Consider the following 19,409-nt stretch of genomic DNA (forward strand, 5'->3'; position numbering starts at 1 on the left):
GAAGCATAGATTAAAAGCTAATTGGAAATTAAACGATCTGATCTTTAAAAAGTGAATGGGTCAAAGAAAAAGTCATGGAAACAATCAACAATTTCATTAAAGAGAATGACAACAATGAGGCAACATTCCAAAATTGTGGGCTGCAGCTAAAAACAGTTCTTAGAAAACAAATTTATATCTCTAACTGTGTGCATCAATAAGAGAGAAAAAATAAGTCAATGAATTAGGCATGCAAGTAAAAATAAAATAGAAAAAGAACAAATGAAAAAACCCACAAACACCAAATCACTGTTTAATTTGATTTTAAAAGAAAGAAGAAAACCATATTACTAGTGTGAGGGATATAGAAGACCCTTACCCAAAATGATTACTCAGAGATCACGCAGTAGAAGGCAGAAAAGTTGTTTATTGAAAACCTCCCGGAGGATGAGCCGTCCCATTGAGAGATAAGAAAGAGAAAGCTGGTAGTAGAAGGGCTAAAGAGGCAGTAAAGATACATAGTTTTTATACAAAAATTACATCACAAGTAAGAGAGCATTGAGAAGAGGAGGGGGAGGCATCTAATTGGTTGTTGCTATTTGGGGAGATTGGAATGGAAGGTTTCTGTTTCCCTGAAATCTCCTGATTTCTAGGAAACAGAAAGTCAGGCCTTCAGGCATAATCAAGCAGATAGTGGTCCAACTAATAGACTAAATATCGATAAATGTCAAATACCAATAAATGTCATCAGCTCAGGTTAAGTAAATATGTTCCTAGCTGGCCAAGGCTCAAGTAAATATGAGCCTGCACATATTTTACACAGGTCATAGGGGAAACACAGAAATAATAAAATACAGAAAAAGAATTCTTACATTCCTGTAAGTTCTTCACCTTATCTCTATTCCCCACACTAGTATCAAAAATAAAAAGAGTGATCCCAACAAAGTGGAAGTTAAAGCAATTATTAGGAGCTGTATTGTCCAACTACATGTCGGTAAAACTGACAATTTGTGTGAGATGTATGAATATTTATTGTCCATTTATAAACTGTCCATATTAACAGAAGAAAAATAGAATATTTTTTGGGGGGTGATTCTAGGAAGATGGTGGAGCTCTCCCAATTTCCCCCATAAATAGAACAAATTTCTGCCTGAGGGTGAACATAGACTAGTGAAAAATCAAGACTTGGGGTTGAACAAGGATCCTCCTGATACAATACAATCTCTAAAGTGCAAACACCTCCAGGCTAGCTCTGCAAAAACATCAAGTGGAGATCTCTTGGGCTCCTTGTTTTGGTTGGAGCCTCAGCTGGAACCACAGAGACTTTCACCCCCAGACTGTTTATTGAGGGAGGATTTGAATCCTGGAAGACAGAGTGAAATCTCATCTGATTGGGAAATACAGGCCCAGCTGTGCTGCTGAGACAAGGTTCTGGGCAAGAAGGAATCAGCACCTGATGAGTAAAGAAGGAGCTGGGTAAGGGCTCTGCTGGCTATGGGCAGTTGCAGGAGGGTGGAGTTCTTGGTTTGAGGTTCTTGGTCAGAGTGGAGAACTGAAGGGAAGCTTGAGGCACCATCCCCACCCCCTATCTCAATGATTAGAGGTGCTTATATTAATATTTCTTATTTTTAAAAAAAGACCAAGCAAAGAAGAAAGAATCCCACCATTGAAACATATTATGGGAACAGTGAAAACTGGGATTCATCTTCAGAGTAGGACACTTCAGTGAAAAAAAAAAAGCTTCTACTCCAAAGAGTAATGTGAAATGGCTCTCTGTTAGGATTCTTACAAGGTGCTAAGTAAGTGGAATTGAGGAGACAGTGATTGAATCTAGTTTAGCATTGATTTAATCCCACAACAAATAATGGTTTCCTAGTAATATAATGATTGGTGTGTACTCAGTATGAACAAGAAACTCTCAGGGCCAGACACAGAAGTCTATTAGAAGCTCTCAGAGCCTCAGCCAGGATTCAGTCAAGGAGATTCACAAACCAGAGAAGGCAGCTTAAGCTCTCAGAACCAAGACTACAGAAGGCTTCTAAGAAAAACTAGCTGATCCCCAAGTGAAAGAGATAAGACTTTGAAGGAGACAATAAAGGATTTGGAGCTTTAATACCTTGCTGCATTTGGGGAGATTACTGAAACTGAAATGAAGGCTGCTCCCAGAAGCCCCCCAAGAAACCTGCTCCCAGAAAATATTATATTTTAGAGGAAAATATTACAGCTCTCTGCCCAGAGAGAATTTATAGAAGAACCCAAAAAAGAATTCAAAAATCAAATGAGAAACATTAAGGAAAATCTAAAGAAAAAAATTAAAACCATCCAAGAAAAATAAGAAGATTAAGAAAAAAGTTAACCAATTAGAAAAGGAGGTATAGCGTCTCAAAGATAAAAATAACTCTTTGAAAATTAGAATTGGGCAAGGGGAAACTATGAGAGACAAAGAAATAACAAAACAGATTACAAAGAATGAAAAGACAGAACAGAATATGAAACATCTCATAAGAAAAATAACAGATCTGGAGAACAGATCAAATAGAGGAAAATATAAGAATAATTGGACTGCCATAAAGTTGTAACCAAACAGAGAACCTTGACACAATAATGTAGGAAATAATCCTAGAAAGTTGTCCTAGAGTGACAGAACATGAGGGGAAAGTAGAAATAGAAAAAAAATCTACCTATCACCACCTCAAAGAAATCTTTTGTAGAAAACACATAGGAATATTATTGCCAAATTTTGAGACTCCCAAATCAAAGAGAAAAATTTTCAAGGAACAAGGAAAAAAACAAAATAATTCAAATATGCTGGAGCTGTTATTAGAATTATGTGAGAAATAAAATATTTAAATAGCCTTTTCTAAGAAAAAAATTGAAGAAGCCATCAACTAGCTATAAAAGAAAAAAATCTCCAGAACCTATGAATTTACAAGGAATTCTAACAAACTGTTCAGAAATGATTAATCCCAGGGGGCAATTAGATGCAGTGGCTCTGAAGTCAGGAGGACCTGCATTCAAATCCAGCCTCAAATACTTAATACTTCCTAACTGTGTGATCCTGGGCAAGATACTTAACCCCAATTGCCTCAGCAAACAAACAAACAAACAAAACAACAAAAAAAGATTAATCCCAATACTATGTAAACAATATGAAAAAATAGGTAAAGAAGGAGTCCTACCAAGTTCCTTTTTATGGCACAAATATAGTTTCAATATCTAAACCAGGAAACACAAATAAAAAGAAAGAAAATAATAGGCCAATTTCCTTAATAGCAATATAAAAAATAAATAAAACACCACCAAGAAGATTCCAGAATACACAACACTATAATCTGCTATGATTTATATCAGCAAAACTGGGCTGGTTCGATATTAGGAAAGATAGCAGCATAATTGACCATATCAATAATATTATCAATAAATATCATATGATTATATCAATATATGCAGAAAAAAGCCTTTAACAAATTTCAACATTCATGCCTATTAAAAAATACTAAAAAAAAAAAAAAAGGAATAAATGGAACCTTTCTTAAAATGATAAGTAGTACCTATCTAAAATCAAGAGTAAGTATATTCAACAATAAAGATAAACTTGAAGCAATCAATAAGATCAGGGTGAAGGAAGGATGCCCATCTTCATTACTACTATTCAAAATTGTACAAGTAATAGGATTGAACAAGCTTAGCTATGCTAGTTATAGCAGTAAGACAAGAAAAAGAAGGAATAAAAATAGACAACGAGGAAACAAAACAGTCATTCTTTGCAGATGGTGAGAAGCTATACTTAGAAACCCCTAGAGAACCAATTAAAAAACAAGTTGACACAATTAACAACTTTAACAAAGTTTCATGATATAAAATAAACCCACACAAATCACTAACATTTCTATATATTACTGAAAAATTCAGAAGAAAGAGAAAGAAAAAGAGAAATTCCATTTAAAATAACTGTAGACAATATAAAATGCTTGGGAGTATATCTGTCAAGATAAATTCAGGGACAATATGAACACAATTATAAAACACTTTTTATACAAATAAAGACAAGTCTAAACAATTGAAAAAATATTAATTGCTTATGGGTAGACGGAGCCAAAATAATTAAAATGGCACTTTTACCATTTCAATCAAGCTATTAAAGAATTATTTTATAGAGCCAGAAAAATTATGACTAAATTCATCTGGAAGAAGAGAAGGACAAGAATATCAAGGGAATCAATTGTTTTGGGAAAGTTTTTTTTTTTTTTTTAAAAAAAAACAAGGTGGCTTAGCAGATTTCAAACTATATTATAAAGTGGTAGCCATCAAAACAATTTGGTACTGGCCAAAGAAATAGAATTACACTGGATCAGTGTAATAATTTAGATATATAACCATAGTAGCAAATAGCGATAGTAATCTTGGGTTTGATAAACTCAAAGATCCAAATTTTGGGAATAAGAAGGCATCATTTGACAAAAATTGTTAGTTAAACTGAAAAGCATTTTGGTAAAATGCTAGATGAAATCTTACATTGTATACCAAAATATGGGTATATGATTTGGACATAAAAAGTGGTATTATTAGTAAATTAGGAGAGCATAGAATAGAGTACTTGTCAGATTTATGGAAAAGGGAAGAATTTATGACCAAATAAGAGATAGAGAATATTCCAATATGTAAAATCAGATAATTTTGATAACATCAAATTAAAAAACCTTTTGTACAAACAAAATTAATGTGGTCAAAACTGGAAGAAAACCAGGAAACTAAAAATATATATATATATATATATATATAGTCAGTTTCTGATAAATGCTTCATTTTCAAATACCGAGAGAATTGAGTCAAAATTATAAAAACTTAGAGTTGTCCCCCAGTTAATAAATAGTCAAAGAATATTGGGTTTTTTTTAGAAGAAAAAACCAAAGTAGCAATAATCACATGGGGGAAAATGTTCTGAATCACTTCTGATCACAACTAATAATTGCAGATTAAAACATTACTGATGCAACACTTCACAAGTTAACTAGATGTGGAAAAAATGGGACATTAATGATTTGTAAATAAAGTTGTGAACTACTCCAATCATTCTGGATAGTAATTTGGAATTATGCTATAAAGTTGTGCATTACCTTTGACCCAGCAATATTACTCCTAGACTTGTATTCCAACAAGATCAAAAAAGGAAAAGATTTATTTGTAGAAAAAAAATTATAGCAGCTCTTTTTGTGTTGGGAAAGAATTGGAAATTGAGGGTATGTACATTAAGTAGTTTGTGATAAAATATTATCAGACTATAGGAAATAATGAGTGGGCTTTTTCTCTCTTTTCCTCTTTTTCTTCCTTTTTCTTTTTCTTCTCTTCCTCTCCTTTTCTCCTCCACCTTTTTCTTTTTCTGTTCATTTTTTCTCCTCTTCTTTTTCACTGTTTTTATTTTTCTTCCCTAGGTTGGTTTTGACAAGAACATGCCTTGCACATAGAGGAACTATAAATGATGGATCCGATCTCTTGCTATGCTTCTCTATCTAGTGAGTCTGATGTCTCCCTGACACCATGCATGTTAGAAATGCAAAAATTAGAGCAAGCATTGTTTCTTGCTGGAATCTCTTTTTTCTGCAACACTAAGTACATGAAAATCAACCTGAACCACAGAATCCAACAATAAGGATACTTTGAACGGTGCTCATATGTGGTTTAGATAGTTGGATAGATCTGAAATTTTTCATCATTGTAATCTATGTGGATATTTGTCAAGAATGTTATGATGCTTATGTCATATAGAGTTTTATTGGATTCTTTTTCAATTATCTAACTGATATCCAAATCTGGTATTAATCTTTGAAGCCAAAGATTAGCGGAAATATTTATCTCCTTTCTGCTGCAGTCCATCATGGGCAATGGGAGTATTATTATTCAGAAACAAACTAGGTCTGCTATAAAATACTGCTGTCAGACTGTTCACAACTATTATTTCTCTAATCTGTAAGCTTCTTGATGTATAAGATGAAAAGAATTTTAGCTTTAAAAATGATTGGACTTAATTTTATTCAATAATGTGTCAATTGCTTACTATGTGATGCCTTGTAATATTTTGAAGGAAGAAATTAATCACACGTAGTCTATTGGCAAATGTCATTGTGTAAAGATGTTGTTTTTCTTTCCTTCTGGTAAGTGGTAATTATTGCCTTGTTGCTTAAAGTTGGAGTTATTTCTGAAAAAGAATGCCTGAAAATGGCAGATGTAGAAACTATGATTACAGGTCTACAAGATTTCATTGAGATCTTCTTTGCTGCTATTGCTCATCCCTGTAGCTTTCCTCACAAAACCTATGTGCAGTGTGTAGGAGAAGGCTCATGTTTTGATTCCTTCCTTGCAATGTAAGACATTTCAGACATTAGAGATGACATATCTGAACAAATAACAAATATCAGAAAAATTTGGTTATTGTAGTAAAAAGTTTTTTCCTGGTGAGTAAGAACAAATTGAAAATACATTATTATCATCAGCACAAGATCAGATTTTTGTTGTGTCTTCTATGTCATTTTCATCTTTGGGTCACTATTAAGAGTATGGACACACCATGATACCATAGACTACACCCAACTAACTGTTCTAAGATGCCTGATGAAATTCATAATAATGTTATAGGAGGAAATGAAAAACCTCCAGCTAGATGTAAATCTGTGGCTCCAGAATATTTAAAGGAATACTGTTTCTTCTGTCCTGAAATGTTATTTCATAACCTGGTATCCTATTGCTCATGAATTTCGTGCTTGGAAGAACACAAAATTTTTATGAAAAATTCTAGACCAGAGAAACTGATAAAAGCCAGAGTATGTACAAAGATATAGTTGAATTTAAAACTGGAATTAAGTACGTTTTATATATCAAATAATCAGTCTAAATTTCTCAAGATTTGATTTTTTTCTCAATGTAGAATATCACATGCTTACTTTGATGAAGAGAAGAAAATGACTGCAATTAGAAAGACAAAAAGAAAGAAGGAAAGAAAAAGAGAAAGGAAAGAAAGAAAGAAGAAAGAGAAAAAGAAAGGAAGAGAGGGAGGGAGGAAAGGAGAAAGGGAGGAAAGAAGGAAGGAAGGAAGGAAGGAAAGAAAGAAAGAAAGAAAAAAGAAAGATGAAGAAAGAAAAAAGAAAGGAAGGAAGGGGGGAGGAAAGAAATGAAGAACAGGATGATTTCAGGAAAACCTAGGAAGACTTATATGAATCCTTGCAAAGTAAAATGGACAGAACTAGGAAAACACTGTACACAGAAATAGCAATATTGTTTTTGCTTTATTCAATTTTTACATTTTTAAAAACAATAGCTTTTTATTTGAAACAAGGTTTTGCAACAATGAATATTTAAAACTAGCACTGTATATGTTTTAAAAATAAAAGCTTTTTTTTAAGCAAAAAATAAATAAATAATAACTTTCAATTTTCAAAAATAGTTTTCAACATTCACCCCTACAACATCTTTGTGGTACAAATTTTTCTCCCTCCATTCCCTTTATCCCCTCTCTAGACAGCAAGTAATCCGATATAGGTTAAACATGTGCAATTCTTCTATATATATTTCCACATTTATCATGCTGTACAGGAAAATCAGATCAAAAAAGAAAAAAAGCAAGCAAACAACAGCAAAAAAAGTGAAAATACTATATCGTGATCCACTTTCAGTCCTCATGGTCCTCTTTCTGGATTCAGATGGCTCTCTCTATCACAAGTTATATTGGAAATGACCTGAATGACCTCATTATTGAAAAGAGCCACATCCATCAGAATTAATCATTGTATAATCTTATTGCTGATGTTCTTTTGGTTTTACTTACTTCACTTAGCATCCATTCATGTAAGTCTCTCCAGGTCTTTTTGAAATCATCCTGCTGATCTTTTCTTATAGAACAATAATATTCCGTAATTTTCATATACTATGACTTATTCAGCCATTCCTTAATTGATGGGCATCCACTCAATTTCCAGTTCCTTGTCACTAAAAGTGGGCCTTCAATGTTTAATTCAATGAAAGTTACTTTACTTACATGAACTGATCCTAGATGAAATGAATAGAACCAAGAGAACATTGTATACAGCAACAAGAAGACTCTGCAATGATTAACTTTGATGGACATGACTCTTTTCAATAATGAGGTCATTCAGGACAATTTTAATAGACTTGGGATGGAGAGAGCCATCTGCATACAGAAAGAGGATCGTGAGGACTGAATGTGGATCACAACAATATTTTTCACCTTTTTTGCTATTGTTTGCTTATTTTTTGTTTTCTTTTTCTTTTTTCCCCTTTTTGATCTGATTTTTTTTTTGTGTGCAGCATAATAAATGTAGAAACATGTATAGAAGAATTGCATATATTTAACCTACATTTGATTTCTTGCTGTCTAGGGGAGAGGTGGAAGGAAAGGAGGGAGAAAAATTCTGAACACAAGGTTTTGCAGGGGTGAATATTGAAAACTATCTTCACATATATTTTGAAAATAAAAAGTTATATTTTTAAAATGGGGGGGGCTGCTACAAATATTTTTGCACATGTGAATCCCTTTTCCTCCTTTATGATCTCTTTGGGTCACAGATTCAGTAGAAACACTGCTGGATCAAAGAGTATGCATAGTTTGATAGCAATTTGGACATGGTTTCAAATTGCTGTCCAGAATGGTTGAATCAGTTCACAACTCCTAGATTTCTCACATCCCTTCCAACATTTATCATTTTCATTTCCTGTGATCTTAGCCAGTCTGAGAGGTGTGTAGTGTTAATATAACTTCAGAGTTGTATTAATTTGCATTTCTCTGATCAATAGTGATTTAGAGAATTTTTCATATGGCTAGAAATAGTTTTAATTTCTTTATCTGAAAATTGTCTGTTTGTATCCTTTGACCATTTATCAATTAGAGAATGGCTTGTAGTCTTATAAATTTGAGTCAATTTTCTATTGCTTTTATCAGAATCCTTGAATGTAAAATATTTTCCCCATTTTTTTTGCCTCCCTTCTTGTCTGCATTGGTTTTTGTTTGTACAAAAAAACTTAATTTAATGTAATCAAAATTATCCATTTTGCATTTCATAATGTACTCTAGTCCTTCTTTGGCCATAAATTCATTCCTTCTCCACAGATCTGATATGTAGACTATCCCTTGTTATCCTAATTTGCTTATAGTATCACCTTTTATGTCTAAATCATGAACCCTTTTTGACTTTATCTTGGTATAGGATGTTAGGTGTTGCTGTTATACTATTTTCTAATTTTTTTCAGCAATTTTTCTCAAATGGTGAGTTCTTATCTCAATTGCTAGGGTCTTTGAGTTTATCAAATACTAGATTACTATAGTCATTGACTATTGTGTCTTGTGAACCTAATCTATTCCACTGTTCAACTATTCTGTTTCTTAGGCTGTACCAAATGGTTTTGATTACCACTGCTTTATAATATAGTTTTGTTTTTGATGTTGTTGTTTTTCCTGTGGCAGTTGGGGTTAAATGACTTGCCTAGGATCACACAGCTAGGAAGTATTAAGTGTTTGAGGAAAGATTTGAACTCAGGTTCTCCTAACTTCAGTGCTCTATCCACTGCACTAACTATAATATGGTTTTAGGTCTGGCACAGCTAGGCCACTTTCATGGCAGTTGGGGTTAAGTGACTTGCCTAGGATCACACAGCTAGGAAGTATTAAGTGTTTGAGGAAAGATTTGAACTCAGGTTCTCCTAACTTCAGTGCTCTATCCACTGCATTAACTATAATATGGTTTTAGGTCTGGCACAGCTAGGCCACTTTCATTTACTTTTTTTTTTTTCATCAATTCCCTTGAAATTCTTGACCTTTTGTTCTTACAGATGAACTTCATTGTTGTTGTTTTTTTTTTTTCCCTAGCCCTCTAAAGTAATTTCTTGGCAGTTCAATTGGTATGCCACTTAATAAGTAGATTAATTCAAGTAGAATTGTCATTTTTATTATATTAGCTTGACCTACCAATGAGCACTTGATATTTTTCTTTTTTCTTTTTAATTTATTAAAACTTTTTATTTACAAAACATATGTATGGGGTAATTTTTCAGTACTGACCTTTGCAAAGCCTTCTGTTCCAAATCATCTCCTCTTTCCTCCCACTCCTTCCCCTACATGGTAGGTAATCCAAAACATGTTAAATATGTTAAAATACATGTTAAATCCAATATATGTATATATATTTATGCAGTTATCTTGCTGCACAAGAAAAATCTGATCAAGAAGGAAGAAAAAAATGAGAAAAGAAACAAAATGCAAGCAAATAACAACAGAAAGAATGAGAAAATGAAAATGCTATGTTGTGGTCTACACTCACTTCCCACGGTCGTTTCTCTGGGTGTAGAAGACTCTTCATCACTGAAGAATTGAGATTGGCTTGAATCATCTCATTGTTGAAGAGAGCCACATCCATCAGAATTGATCAACATATAATCTTGTTGTTGCCATGTACAATGATCTCCTGGTTCTGCTCATTTCACTTAGCATCAATTGATGTAAGTCTCTCTAGGTCTCTCTGAAAGCATCCTGCTGATCCTTTCTTACAGAACAATAATACTCCATAACATTCATATACCACAATTTACCCAGCCATTCTCCAATTGATGGGCATCCATTCAGTTTCCAGTTTCCTGCCACTGTGAAAAGTGCTGCCACAAACATTTTTGCACATGTGTGTCCCTTTCCCTCCTTTAAAATCTGTTTGGGATATAATCCCAGTAGAAACACTGCTGGGTCAAAGGATATGCACAGTTGGATAACTTTTTGAACATAGTTCCAAATGAGCACTTGATATTCTTCCAGTTGTATACATCTAACTTGACTTGTGTGGAAAGTGTTTTGTAATTGTGTTCATGTAGTTCCTGACTTTGTCTTGGCAGGTAGACTCACAAATATTTTATATTATCTGCAGTTATTTTAACTTAAATTTCTCTTTGTATCTCTTGTTGCTGGACTTGGTTGGTAACATGTAACAGCAATATTGCAAGGTGATCAACCCTGAAAAACTTGGCTTCTCTAATCAAGGTAATAATCCAAGATAATTCCAAAAGACCTATGAAAAAAACTGCTATCTACTTTCAGAGAGAGAACTGATGAACTCTGGATGCAAATTAAAGCATATTTTTTTAAGTCTCTGTTTTTTTGTCTGTATTTTCTTTTGTAGGATGGCGAATATGAAAATGTTTTTCTTGATGTCACTTGTATAATCCATATCAAATTGCCTTCTCAAGGGGGAGAGGAGTAGAGAGAAGAGAATTTGGAACTCAAAATGTTAAAAAAAAAATGTCAAAATTTTACGTAATTGATAAATATTTTAAAAACTTTTTAAATAGAAAATTTGAATCTAGATTCTGAACTATTTAAAAAAAAACAAAAACAAACAAGCAAACTCTTGTGTTTAGTTTACCTGTAAATTTAAAGACTTTGAGTTGCAGAAGACTAAATAGGAGCTATGGTCACTCAGGCAAATTCTTTTGTATTTGGCTTTCCCCCCATTTTGATTATGAGTAAAAACTTATTTTTAGTTAAGCTTGTATGATTAGCTCCACTAAAATATACACAACAAAGGGAAGAAGTTTTCCTTCAGTGGACAGAGGCACCCTAAGTATAATGAACAGACTAAATCATGAATATCATAATTCTCATAATTAAAAAAGCATTTTCACCCAGAAAACAAAGGGAAGTTCGGGGTAGAGATAGCCAGTTCTCTTGAAGCCAGTGAGCTAATAGGTTACTTCACAGAATCTCTGTTATTGGGTGGACTACAGATTGGCCACAGTGATTAAAAAGAGTCAGCTAGTGATCAGCATTACTCCCTGAGTATTAAATTTTATTCAATTTACTTTTCTTCCCCCAAATCCCTATTTGTGGAACATTTTTACCACCTTTACAATCACTCAGATTCACAGCCTTGGAGTCATATTCTATTCTTCACTCTTCTTCTATTTGCCTAACCAATCAGTTGTAAAAGCTTGTCAAATTCTACTTCCAGAACTTCTCTCATATCTCTTGCCTTCCTTCAGTTCATATTATCATCATACCTTCATCACATCTCCCCTTGATTATTATAAAATCCTTCTAACTGGACTCCCATTTTCAGTTTTTTTTTTTCTTTTTCTATCGATATTCCACTTAGCGGCTAAATAATAAGTCACATGCCCAACCATGTCACTCACTTATTCAATAAACTATCCATTCCATATTATTTCTAAGGTTACATATAACTTCTCTGTTTGGCATGTAAAATCTGTTGCAATCTGCGTCCAGCCTACCTTTCTAGTTTTATTTCATATAACTTCTTTCCATGGACTTTACAATCTGGTCAAAGCAGTCTATTTGCTGTCCTTCATCAACCACCTACCATTTTCTATCCATATTTTCCCCCATCCCTAGACTGTACTTCTCCCTTTTTTCTAACTTCCCCATGACTGTTGAGAGTACTACTATTCTCCCAATAACTCAAGGCTCACAATCAGAATGTCATTTTCTACTCCTTATTCTCTCATCCCTTACATACAATATCTTGCCAAGGCTGGTTGATTTTACTTTTATAACATCTCTATTATATGCATCCTTTTCTTCTCTGACATTAATACTACATTAGCATGGGCTCTTATGAAGTTATGGCTGAACTAATGTAATACCCTACCACTTTGTCTCCCTCCCATAAGTTTCTCCCCACTCCAATCCACCTTCACTTAGCTATCAAATGATCTTCCTAAAACACAGATCTGACCATTTCATACCCCCTATTCAATAAACTCTAGCAGATCTTTATATGTTCCAAATATAAAATCTTTACTTGAAATTCAAAATCCTTTATAACCTGGCCTCTTCCTACCTCTCCAGTCTTCTTACACTTTGTTCACGTTTATATATTCTGTGATCCAGTAATACTAGTCTTCTTGTTGTTTCTTGCATGAGAATCTATCTCTGACCTAGGGCCAACTGTCTTCTTTCTGAAATCTTCCATTTCCTTATCTGAACCTTCTGAATTCCTTCAAGATAAAATCCTACCAAATTCCAGCTAAAATTCCACCTTCTACAGGTATTCTTTCCTGATTCCCCCTTAATTCTAGTGTCTTTCCTCTTATTTCCACTTTTTTCCATTACAAAACACATTTGTACATAGTTGTTTGCATGTTATCTCTTTTCTATGAGCTCCTTGAGAGGACTGTCTTTTGCCTTTCTTTGTATCCCTAGGGTTTAGCACAGTACTTGGCAAATGGCATGTGTATTATTATGTTTATTATATATTATGTGTTTAAAATTTATTATATTGCTTACAAAAATGTTTTTAACTGACTAAGTGATCATAGATTTCTGTCAGGAAAACTTCCATCTACAGAGGTAGGATGAACGGCAAATGAATAGGGAACAGGAAATGCCTGACTGGGAGAGGTGGAGAAAAAGAGTGTCTGGACATAGTTTATTTTGTATAATTGATAGATACCAGAGGCAAGAATGAGTACTTCTTCCTTTAACTTTTGTTTTAACTTTATAGACTCAGACCAAAGTATATATTCACAAAAAAAAGTCAAACAAGGTGGAGGATATAGGATATGCAAGATAATATTACAATCAAGAATAGATATTGTAAGTCTTCTAAAACAAAGAATGTATACTAACAACAGCTACGGAGGTCTTAGGGATCTCTGATCTGATGGTCTTCAAGACTATGGCAGGAGTAGAAAGAGGGGTCAACAAGGGACAAATGTGTCCTTTATCAGTTCCATTCTACAGAAAGCTGAGGTATTATAGGTTTCCTGGAATAGGGGCAGGAGTGTGGTCTTCATTCAGGCACATCTGATTGGTTTTCTATAACATCATAAATCAGGAGATACAAACTCTCTGATAAGGTTTTGCAATGGCTACAGTGCTAGGCTTATGATCAGGAAGATTTGAGTTCAAATCCAGCCTGAGATACTAGAAGTGTGACCAGGGACAAGTCACACTTCCTATAACTCCTGGAACTCAGAATTCTCTCAGAATGTTGGGGACTTATATCTCTTTAGCAACCCCAAGTTTGGTCAGTGATAACAAGGTTTCTGAGACAAAAGATAAGATGCATACCAGACTACCCCTCAACCTCACCTCTAAATCATAAAATAATTTTTTGTTGTTGTTGTTTTTAAGAGTCAATTTGGGTTAAGTGACTTGCCCAAGATCACACAGTTAGAAAGTAGTGTCTGAAGTTGGATTTGAACTCAGGTCCCCCCAGCTTCAAAGGAGATGCTCTACCCACTGCACCATCTAGCTGCCACCATAAAATTTAATATTGAGATACATACCAGACCACTCCTCAGTTATACCTTTAAGCCATAAACTTAGCATATCAGTGACACGAAGAACTAGCTCTCTCTTTGTTTTTTCCTATACATTTATTTTCTTGCTATTGGTTCTTTGCTAAATTCTTTTGAAATTTAATGCTTCACAATAAACTGGCAAAACATTTTTACAGCCAAAGGATCTGTCTCTTTTCTAAAATATATAGAGAATTGACTCAAATTTATAATAGTTCAAGCCATTCTTCAATTGATAAATGGTCAAAGGATAACAATTTTCAAATAAAGAAATTGAAACTATTTGTAGCCACATGAAAAGGTGCTCCAAATCGCCATTAATCAGAGAAATACAAAGCAAGACAACTCTGAGATACCACTACACACCTGTCAGATTGGCTAAGATGACAGGAAAAGATGACGAATGTTGGAGGGGATGTGGGAAAACTGGGACACTGATACATTGTTGGTGTAGTTGTTAACAAATCTAACCATTCTGGAGAGCAATTTGGAACTATGCTCAAAAAGTTATCAAAATGTGCATACCTTTGATTCAGCAGTGTTTCTACTGGGCTTATATCCCAAAGAGATCTTAAATGAGGGAAAGGGACCCGCATGTGCTAAAATGTTTATGGCAATCCTTTTTGTAGTGGCAAGAAACTGGAAATTGAATGGTTGCCCATCAATTGGGGAATGGCTGAATAAATTATGGTATATGAGTGCTATGGAATACTATTGTTCTGTAAAAAAGGACTAGCAGGATGATTTCAGAGAGACTTGGAGAGACATGAACTGATGCAAAGTGAAATGAGCAGAACTAGGAATTTAGTATACACAGCAACAACAAGACTATATGACAATCAAATCTGATGGACGTGGCTCTCTTCAACATTGAGATGATTCAATCAGTTCTACTTGTGCAGTGATGAAGAGAATCATCTACACCTAGAGAGAGAACCATGAAAACAGATTGTAGAATAAAACATAGCATTCTTAGTCTCTCTGTTGTTATTTGCTTGCATTTTGTTTTCTTTCTCAGTTTTTCCTTTTATTCCTTCTTGATCTGATCTTTCTTGTGCAACAAGATAACTGTATAAATTTATATACATGTATTGGATCTAACATGTATTTCAACATATTCAACATTTAACATATATTGGACTACTTGCCAGCTAGGAGAGAGGGTGGGGGGAAGGAGGGGAAAGTTTGCAACAAAAGGTTATGTAAGGGTCAATGTTGGAAAAATTACCCATACATGTGCTTTGTATGTATTGTACCAATACATTCATTATTATACCAATGATTCAATTGGTGTTCAATTTTATGATAAACTTTGCCTTTTGATTTGGAGATGGGTTCAAGCCTGAAAATTCTTTTGAGATACTTTGGGACTCTAATCTGCAACCCCAACATTTTGGGGTCTCTTTTGAACCTCAACAAGAGCACACTGAAAATGTTTAAGTACAAGTTTTACCTTAGATAAAGGTTTTACTTATTAAGTAAATGATTAAATGGGAAAGGAATCATTTTAGAAGTTATGCTTTTATGTGTTTTTATCAATTAGAGTGGTTTTTCTAAAGAACAAGGTGGAAAATATCAATGCCCTTCCCTCTAATGTTTGGAGGGCTTCAGTTACACGCATAAGGACAGAAAGACTATTCTTTTTTTTTTAATATTATAACTTTTTATTGATAGTACATATGCATGGGTAATTTTTTACAACATTATCCCTTACACTCACTTCTGTTCCAACTTTTCCCTTCCCTCCCTCCACCCCCTCCCCTAGATGGCAAGCAGTCTTATACATGTTAAATATGTTATAATATATCCTAGATACAATATATGTGTGCAGAACTGTAGAGTTCTCTTGTTGCACAGGAAGAATTGGATTCAGAAGGTAAAAATAACCTGAGAAGAAAAACAAAAATGTAACCCATTCACACTCATTGCCCAGTGTTCTTTCTCTGGATGTAGCTGATTATGTCCATCATTGATCGATTGGAACTAAATTGGATCTGATCTTTGTTGAAGATATCCATTTTCATCAGAATATATCCTCATACAGTATCGTTGTTGAAGTGTATAATGATCTCCTGGTTCTGTTCATTTCACTCAGCATCAGTTTATGTAAGTCAGAAAGACTATTCTTTTGTCCCACTAATATTCAGGAGAAGTTTCTTCTCTCCAGAATCTATACCTTCTATAATTGAATTCAACTTCACAACATGCATTGTGCTTACTGTGTACAACTCTTTTTATTGGGTTCTGATACATAAATATATAGAGAGGGGAAGGGAATAGACAGTTATTAAGCACCTATTATGTGCCAGGCATTATGCTAAGTACTATACAAGTATTATATTATTTGATAATAGATTGAGAGACCAGACCATGATTTGTTACTGAAAGTCAGACAATAACTTCCAGGCTTTTCAGTCTTTTCCCACTAGCTCAACTATAGGATGTATATAAAACAAAGGAGCATATTGGAGCTGCTAAAAATCAGTTTTCTCATCTCTGTTTCAATAAGCTTTTTATTCCTTAATTACTCTGTTCATACCTATGTTCAGGTACTTTTCTTCTAAACGAAAAAAGCCATAGGCATATTTATTGTAGTTAGAGAAAACATAAAACTAAGAACTAAAATAGTTCTTCTGACCTTGTGAGATGAGAGACTCAAATGAAACTCAAAGAAGAGAGAGGAATTTAAAGTGCAGACCTTACCTAATCCCCAACCCTTTTGTAAGTAGTCTGGAGAAGGGGATGAACTTAAAAGTCATAGGTTTAAAAGAAAGCTGATAATAATTACATTGTAAGTTTCTTAAGATCAGGGACTGTCTTGTGACTCATTTTGATTTCCAACTGCTTAGCACAAAGTCTGGCATATGATAAATATTCAGTTTTTATTGATTGCTTATTCATTATTGATGACCGAGGAAAGTTGTAGCGCTATACTGCAGGGAAGAGGCTTATTAACCACAACATTCATAGTTATTTCATGAAAAGTCTCTGCTTTGAATTTAATGTGTCCTGTTTCTGGCAAATAAAAGCAAATATATGAGCAAAAATATCTTAGCCAAGATTGAGAGAATTAAGATTCTGATGCACAAAATATCTAAAATTTAGAGTAGATTTCAAAAATAAAGGGGCCTCCATTTGCCACACAAATATATGACACAAATTTTTCTCTCAAGGAGTTTACATTCTAACTGGGGACAGGGAAAACAAATACAGAGCAGCTAGGTGGCAGAGTGGATCTGGAATTGGAAGACTCATCTTTGTAAGTTCAAATCTAACCTCAAACATTTACTAGTTTTATGACTCTAGTCAATTTACTTAACCTTGGTTGACTCAATTCATCATCTATAAAATGAGCTAGATAAGGAAATGGCATTCTACTCCAGTAGCTTCACCAAAAAACTCAAACCCTCAAATGGGGTGAATCAGACATGACCGTAAAACAACGCTGCCATAGAACAAAACAGAAAAACTATGATATTGGATAGCATGAGATAAATGCATAGAAGAATTTCAGGAAAGGTGTTATTACCAATTTGTAAGGAAGGATTACTTTCACTGAGGGTAGTAATAATAAGGTGCAAAGCTTAATGAAGGAAAGAGCCCCTGTTCCTTCAAAGGATGAGAGGAACTTCAACAGTTGGAGAAAAAAGATAAGTGGAATACCTAAATAGTGAAGTCCCCTCAGGAACATGCAAAACATTCCTGCAAAACAGTCATATTCCTACATAACCACTTGTCTAACCATTCCTTCTATGATCAATGACAAATAAAATAAAAGAAGGGTGAAGAACTAAAAGTCCCAACTACAAATACCCGGTTTGCCCAGACCTTGCTCCCTCTTCAACCCTCTCCTTGGTGCTGAGCAAATACCTTTGTTTTGTACCCTTTTCTCTTGCCGCTGGAAAAAGTGCTGGAGTTCAGATTGAGAGCTCTGAAGTCCAGCCAATGAAAAGAAGAGCCAGGGGGTAGATGAGGTTGGAGAAAAAAGATATGTGCTTTGTGGAGTTCTTTGTAACTTACATGCTGTTTCTGAGTACCACATGGAGCATACCCTTTCTCAGGGGAAAGAAATAAATCCTTTCTGCCTATTTGAGTTTGTCTCTTTGGAATCAACCCACACCAGGTGAAATCTACTCCAAGTATGGAGATAGTATAAGCAAAGGTATGAAGATGAGGGAAGTCAGAATGGAATGATATAGAGTGTAGACCAATTTGACTAGAATATAGAATATAAAAGAATAATAAAAGAAGATTGGACATGTAAGAAACAAAATGCCTTACCAAGAACTCCATTGACTTGCAGATGAATCCAGGAAAAGGTTTTATTTTACATTTTATTTTACATTCTTTCTAAAACAGGTGTCTAAGTTAGTAGTCACATCCTTGAAGCTCAAAACCACAGCCTTTTATTCCCTATCCTGAAAGGTTAAGTCCCTATTTCTCCCCATTGGCTGGGTACTACAGAGGTTACAGTCTATTTGAAAAATCTAATTCACTCAGGTGTCTTCAGTCCTAATTATATCTCCACTCTACATGAATGTGAGCCCCCATCTTGCATAACATCTTTCCTATTTTAATTTATGGTTCCTCTCCATGAGTTTTGTTTCCCTCTGTTCCACATCAGCCTAACCTTTAGATTCCATTTCTTAGGTTTCAATTTCATTTTTGTGATTTAAATTTCATTTCTCTGCATTTCTCTAATTTAAGTTTCATGACTGTGAAAATGAAACCCTCATCTAATTCTCACATTTTTTACTAGAACATAGAATACATAAAGGAGCATAATAAAAGAAGATTAGACAGGTAAATTGGAAGCAGAGTGTGAAGAATCTTGGGAGATGTAGTAGATGGAAAATAATTTATCTATGGTCTGTAAATAGAATACTGGTAAGTGTTCTGGGTAGGATCATATAATCATAGCTATAGATCTATGATCTAGGACTAAAAGGAAACCTGATCACAAGCCATCCCATCCAACTGTCTCATACTATGGATGAGAAAACTGCTTCAGAATCATTTAATATTATGTAATATATAAAAAATATACATGTATCTATACTTGCACATATTCACTATTACATATGCACATACACATATAAATGTGTATATAAATGTTATTG

At 34.1% G+C, this 19,409-nt stretch overlaps 1 pseudogene; it reads left to right on the forward strand.

Annotated features, from left to right (window-relative positions):
• Positions 1-967: 967 nt before the first annotated feature.
• Positions 968-19,409, forward strand: part of LOC127561287 (transmembrane protein 184C-like) — a 156,147-nt pseudogene continuing 137,705 nt past the window's right edge.

The sequence above is a fragment of the Antechinus flavipes genome, chromosome 4 (assembly GCF_016432865.1).
Source record: "Antechinus flavipes isolate AdamAnt ecotype Samford, QLD, Australia chromosome 4, AdamAnt_v2, whole genome shotgun sequence".
NCBI classification, from domain to species: Eukaryota; Metazoa; Chordata; class Mammalia; order Dasyuromorphia; family Dasyuridae; genus Antechinus; species Antechinus flavipes.